Source organism: Monopterus albus, unplaced genomic scaffold (assembly GCF_001952655.1).
Source record: "Monopterus albus unplaced genomic scaffold, M_albus_1.0 scaffold40.1, whole genome shotgun sequence".
NCBI classification, from domain to species: Eukaryota; Metazoa; Chordata; class Actinopteri; order Synbranchiformes; family Synbranchidae; genus Monopterus; species Monopterus albus.
Window position 1 is genome coordinate 6,552,734 of NW_018127920.1, and position 6,751 is coordinate 6,559,484.

The 6,751-nt window shown below is 42.6% G+C and overlaps 1 long non-coding RNA gene across 1 annotated transcript; it reads right to left on the minus strand.

Annotated features, from left to right (window-relative positions):
• Positions 1-547: 547 nt before the first annotated feature.
• Positions 548-2,723, minus strand: LOC109959742 (uncharacterized). Its single transcript, XR_002274880.1, has 3 exons — positions 2,492-2,723; positions 1,174-2,220; positions 548-1,053 (listed from the first exon to the last, which is right to left on the minus strand). It is a non-coding gene; the product is annotated as an uncharacterized LOC109959742 (long non-coding RNA).
• Between the last annotated feature and the right edge of the window lie 4,028 nt (positions 2,724-6,751).

Here is a 6,751-nt window from a genome sequence, read left to right on the forward strand (position 1 = left end):
CACAGCAACACAGTTTAGTGCTGACTACAGAACAAACTCAGATCATCGAGATTGGAGACAGACTAGAGCGTGATCTCCAGGAGCGGCCGTGGAGACAAATACCAGATGTGACGCTCAGCAGCAGAAACAGACTTTACATTGAACTTCAGTGATGCTGGGATTTAAACAGACTGTTTTACCTGTGATTGATCAGCTGTAGGTCTGTGTGACACAAACTGACCAGTTGCCGCCCTGTGCACAGCTGAGCTCTGTGAACATTTAATGTTTGGAGTTGGGTTAACACTGGAGCGGAGAGCATATATGTTCTTATAGATTTAGGAGGATATTAATTTGCCACACCAAGGAATAAAACATTTGACTGTGTGGGCAATTACAGTTGCCACCATAGGAAAAGTGTTTACATGGCCCTCAAAGAAAGGCACTATTTATTGGTGCATGTGCACATATGCGTCAGAGGTGCACTCCAGTACTTCATTAAATAGCACTATACCTCTGCTTGGTATGTCTTCAGTAGGAATGTAAGAACAATCATACAAGTTCCGTGATATATTTACTGAGAAAAAAAAAAAGATGACATGAAACTGCCAGTTCTAAATAAGCTTGTTTAGCTACTGTATGCACAAAAAGGGAAAAGGGAATCATATGTAAAATGCACAAAATGGTACTGTTAAGACCAATAGGTCCGAATTCAAGTTCTGGACTCAAATGCCGGACTTGAACTCGGAAATGTTTTTAAGAAGTTTATTGTACACAGAAGTTCAGGAAATGGCGAGAACAAGACAGTCACAATAGTGATTCTCTCTTGGCAGGTACTGATCCAAATAGGGTTGAAGCAAGCAGGTAGCTCTGATGGGATGCTTGGAAGATGGGTGCAGGGAGCTCTAGTTGGAGGCACTGTTCAGGAGAGGGGCCAGTTGCACCATAGGGAAGCAGCTGCGCTGGTGCCGTTTGGGCCGATGATGTTGGGCAGGATGGTGAGGTGGTTGATGAAGGAGAGTCTGGACTAACCGGGGGGATCTGCCTGGTGTAGACGAGTGGGTGGCAGGCTGGTAACTGATAGATTAAAAACATGACAATCAGCACACTAACTAATGAAAACACATGGCTTGTCATTATGGTACATTAACTGTGACCCAAATTTGACAGTGAATAGCAGAGAATGCTCATGCTTACAAGGGAAACACGATCAATCTGTGGGTGTTGAGGTTTCCCTCTTTCCCCCGTACGTGATTGGTCAACGCAACACCTTTACCAGATGATGTCACTGACCAGTGCGGCAAAAGTTGAATCAGATCCAACTTTCTCACCACATGGGGTTGCATCATTTTACCAGAGACCCCTGCAGTGCTGGTGCCGTTTGCAGTGAATGCAATCCCCCATATGAATGCATGGAGAGGGCTGCATTTTTCCACACCTTTGAAACTCAGTCTGAACACAGCCTTAGCCTGCTTGAGGGGGAAGTTTGCATTCGCATACAAAGTCTTTAGCTGCAACAGGCAGGCCTGTTTAGGATGGATCAGTGAATGTATCTGCGCTTCACTGCCTGGAAATCAAGGTTAGTCAATTATTTCCTCAAAAGTCTTCTCCGAGATGTTTCCTGGCCCTGTGGACACTATGCTTTTCCTTTGAACCATCATGATAAGTAGCATCAGCTCCTGGTGACATCAGCTCAGCTGTCAGTCTGCTTTAACTTCTGGAAATTATTTGCACATACACTCAGCAGCCACTTTATTAGGTATACTTATTCAACTGCAAATATGTACTCAGCCAATCATATGGCAGCAACTTAGTGCATTTAGGCATGTAGACAGGGTCAAGACAGTCTGCTGAAGTTTAAACCAAGCATCTGAATGGGGAAAAAAGGATGATCTTAAACTTGATTTATGGTGCTGTGTTAAATCTAGCATTGGTTAACATGCAGCCTTTATTCTACACTGTAGCTTACGCAATTGACTGACGTGCACCTCTCCAGAAATGTAACTGCACATCAGTGACACAAACAACTGTGATTGCTTGCATCACATTTCATTGTTCATGCCTCTCATTGGTTGGACAAGCATGCAGAATTACCAGTCATTACAACCAAGGTATGCGGAAGAGCATCTCTGAATGCACAACACATCAAACCTTGATGCAGAAGACCACACCGGGTGGCACTCCTGTCAGCTAGGAACATCTAGGAGTGTCCAGGGGTGACCAGGTATGTGAGATGACGGACGCCTGTGAGTGTGGAGAACCATCCAGCAAAAACAAGGTGAAGACAAGAAGATGGCACAAGATTAGCAGCAATATCACACAGGCAGCCAACTAGAGAGAACCCAATGACTGCAGAAGGAAAAGCACACAGCCTGCTTTGGACAAAGAAATGGGTAGGGCAGAATAAACTTTAGAAAACCCTCAACCAGAAACTAAGCATATGCACACCAAAACCCAGCGATTACTCTCAGAACAAAAATACTCCCAGAGGGGAAAAGCCATAGCTGACCTTCACCTTGGCCAGGGGAAGCTGGAGCAATCCACAAATATACAGAGGAACCAGGGGCAGAACACAATCAGCACAACAGAGAAAATCCATAGACAGGCAGTCATCCAAAAAACCAGCGAGAGAGGCAGACATACAGCATAAGCATGGGCATCACAGAGGCATGAAATGGAACAAGTCAGTGTGTCAGGAACCCAAGAAAGCGGGAATTGCTGGAGAGTGCCATGCATCACGAGAGACTATCTGACATCTGTCAGAGAGATGCAGGCCACTTCAACAGCCAGGTAAATGGGCCACAGGTGGAGGAAGCAAACAAACAAGTCGCAGGTGGCATCATTGAGTAGGCTAATGAGTATACGTAAACAGACAGCTGTTACAAACCTGGAAGTTCACCAAAATAAAAGCTCAGGACCCGAAGGAAGGCAGCAACTATGAGACATATGAGTTGTATAGGTTGGGGAACTTGTTCTTCTGACCTCCTACCAGTATCCTGTATCAGTACTTTAAATTCATCACTTGTGCTCATGACAAATAAGGGATTTGGTTTTCTTTTTTATAATTAATGCTTGTATGTGGATTCAATTTGGCTTTACCACTAAGTACAGATGTTTACACTGAATATGTATGAGCTGGTGAATAGACCAAACTGCCAGATATCAAGAAAACATCATTTTTCTCTGCATCATCTTGAAAAATGATGTGCTAGAAACCTAAAAGTAGCATGACAGTTGAAAGATGACCAAATGTGATGATATCTACTTCCAACACTTGATTAGAGGGAAAGTTCCACACATTATGGATTTGTTTAAATATTTAGAAGCACTGCCAGGGGCTCATGATAATAGAAGCTTGACATCAAAGTGTAGCAGAGCTTTTAAATGGGACTAAAGGTTTCCAGGGAATAAAAAGATCCACCGGGCAGTGCAACATCATATCATATAAGATATTATGTGTCAACTCAACGTCGAGCAAGCACTTTCCTGTGTCAAAATCCCACTGCATGCATACATTCATGCCTCGTCTTGCATGCATAACAGCCATTCTAGTGCTGCCATGACCTTTAGTCGTCCCCAAGCCCCACATGGGAAGTGCCAAAAAGGTAAAACCTGCAGATTAATCACAATGCCTCCTGACACACAGCTCTAATTCCAGCCGCAGTGAAAAAGGCAGAACGGAAGAGTGTTCCAGCAATACTACCAATCGGATTACATTTTCTCCTGTTCCCAAAATGTGCAGATTGGAGATCAGACTGTGAAGATTGTCAAAGCTCCGTTCTGCAGCTCTGCTTCAGCACAGCTTCCTGCTGTCCCCCGATAAAAACATCTCTCCCATCTGCTCAGTGTCCTGTGTGTGTCACTGATGCATTTGGTTTGATTGTGCAGAAAGTAAATACCTACTAGAACATTCCATAAGCTATGTTCAAATAAAATTTACTTAACTTGACTTTTTTTTTAATTTTCCCTCAGCCTGTCACTCATGGCTCCAGCAACATTATTCCAAAACTAACCTTGTCAAAACATAGCAGAGTGTGTGTGTCTGGGCCAAAGCCCGAGGCCTCACACAGCTCAGCACATTTACATAAAGTGATGGTCAACTAGGCTGGTCTCACTAGACAGAGCCTCTATGGAAGATCTGAACTATGTACGGTTTGCTCCTCATTCTCAGGACAAGGAGTCATTGTGCAGTTTTGCAGAAACCATCACATTATGGAGAAGGAATTAAGAAAATTGTAAGAGAGAGATGTTTTTTATTTTACTTTACTCTCCCACTTCTTTACTGTAGGGATAATCAAGCCATACTTAAAAGTTGTCAGTTTCTAGCTACACTCAGTTTTAGCTTCTCCATTTTTATTTCAGGAGTTTCTACATTACTCTCCAGTTTCAAAATGTCTCCCTAAGACAGCACTGTCCCTTTAGAGCAGGGCTCCCCAACCTTTTGTTGTCACGTTTGGCGTGTACAGATGCCAAACAGAGGATGTGGTGAACTCAATTAAATAACCAGACGAACTGAGGTAACGAAAAGTTCTTTACTAGTAAACAAAACTAACAAAAGTCCAGGATATCACTTAGGTCGATAAGACAGTCCAGGGTCGGCGCCGGTTGACAGGTATATCCAGGGGATCCAAACTCGAGGTCAAGGGGAACAAAAGCAGAAGGTCGGTACACAGCAGGCGATCTGAATCTGAGAGGGCATAGACAAAACACGGTGGTCAAGAAACGGTAATCCTAGGTCAAACACAGAGAGTCAGGCAAGGGATAAATGCTGGAGAGTCAGAGCTGGGGTCTAGAACAATCTGGCAGCGTCCTGGTGGGAGGACGCTGCCTAAATAGAAGGGAAAAACAGGTGCAAACAATAAGGAGCAGGTGAACTAATGATGATTAAATAAAAGGGCCAAAAGTGAGGTGAAACAAAACAGGAAGTGATGAGAAAATAAAAGCCTGACAGGAAGCAAGAGGGGCAGGAGCGTGACATTTGTAACCTTAGGCCAACTTTTGATTGTAAAAAAACCAAAACAAAACAAAACAAGGATCACCTACCCGAATAAATGAGAAAAAAAAAAATACAACACAAAATAAATAAACATGGCTGCTCTAAGGTCCACTGGTTGAGCATGGCTGCTTCAAGGTTCACCAAGGGGGAGCATAAGGGCAGGGGGGACAGAGAAGCTGCTTTGTTTACAGAACCTACTGAATTCTGCTAGATGTAATATTTGTATATGTTTCTAAGAAAAATACCATAACAATGGATTTTAAAAATAAATTAGAAATAAAAAGGGGGGGGGGGGTGTGCTCATTTTCAGTGTGATAAACATTGAAAACAGCACATGCTAGTGGTAGGACAAATGAATACTGGGTTGTAGGTGGGTGTAGGTTTACATTTTATCCATATTTAGGGGAATAGTTCCTAAGGACTTGCAGCTATTTATTTTTTTTCCTTTGAACAGTGAAACTGTGTGTTTATATTTATTAAGGAGTCCCATCCTGTGGGGATTCGCTCCAGGGAAACAGAAAAAGTGGCACTGCAGGAATTTGTTTGTTGGGTCTCATGCAATTTGTATTTTAAGGTGTTCCCATTCGGAGACACAAAATCAGGGAGGAGAGAATGGAAATTTATACAAATACCCTCAGCACCGGATCTACTGCCGCTGTGACAGAGGGAACTGTGGCTGAAATTTAATGTCAGGAGAAAGCAGGTGTAAAATGAGGCACTGCTGACAGCACGGCAGCTGTTGTTCATCTGAAATCTCTTCAGAATTAAGAACACAATTGAGGAGGGAGAGGATGTTTTTAAATCGCATCGCTTGCCAGAGCAGAACATAAAAGGACTTTTACAGGCTTTCAGGTCAAATCATGCTTCACTGACTTAATGAAATAAAAGACAAGTTGAATGGCAGGCTACTTGATAGCAGCTCTGGAATATGTTTCTTCAACCATATTAAAGCCAAATCGCAGTAAACACTCTTTTCTACTCTTTCTTTTGGTCCACTCATGCATAGTAGGTACATGTTTACCTGCTGAAGCACATTCAAATTAACATAGCTGTGGCTGTGCTCATTTGCAGCATTAGTGTTGGTAAATACTCTAGATAAATTTAAAAATTGTGGTGCAGCAATATTTTTCACACCTGATGGTAATTTGTGACAGTTTAGTAAATATCCTCCTAGTGTCTTCCACATGAAGGTTAATATCTTTCTTGTACAGCAGGGTTTGGTGTCCCACAGTGTTTGCGTTTGAGTGCGTCTAGCTATGATAGTCATGTTTGCTTAAGCCGACACTTGGTCACACAAGCGAGGTCCACAAACCATAAGAAGGTCTTTGAAATTTGTTTCCAACTCTAAACAGATATCCATATTCAGACTAATTATTATAACACATAGTAAAGTTAAAATAATTTTTCATGTTATCATTTTAATTTCTGTTCACTTTGCCTTCATTCATAGGACCTTTATCAGCCTGCCCTTGATGCCAGTTCTTCAGCCTGAGCAGAGGCTGCATGGCTGCTCACTGACAGAGATCAGCCAGTGACGGGGATTGATCAAATTGATCTATACACCTACTTCATGCTGCTGCTGTTTTTAGAGCTTCAGAAATTAATGATAGCATTTTTGCTTACAATGTCATGAGGTCTGGGATCAAAACTGACTGACATCACCAACTACAAAAGTTACTCTGTAGCACTCAATCAAAGTGTATCACCCAGCATCAAGAGCACTGTCTGAAAACAATTTGCCGAGCTGGTGCCGTGGCTCAGAACTGTTTTATATCAGAG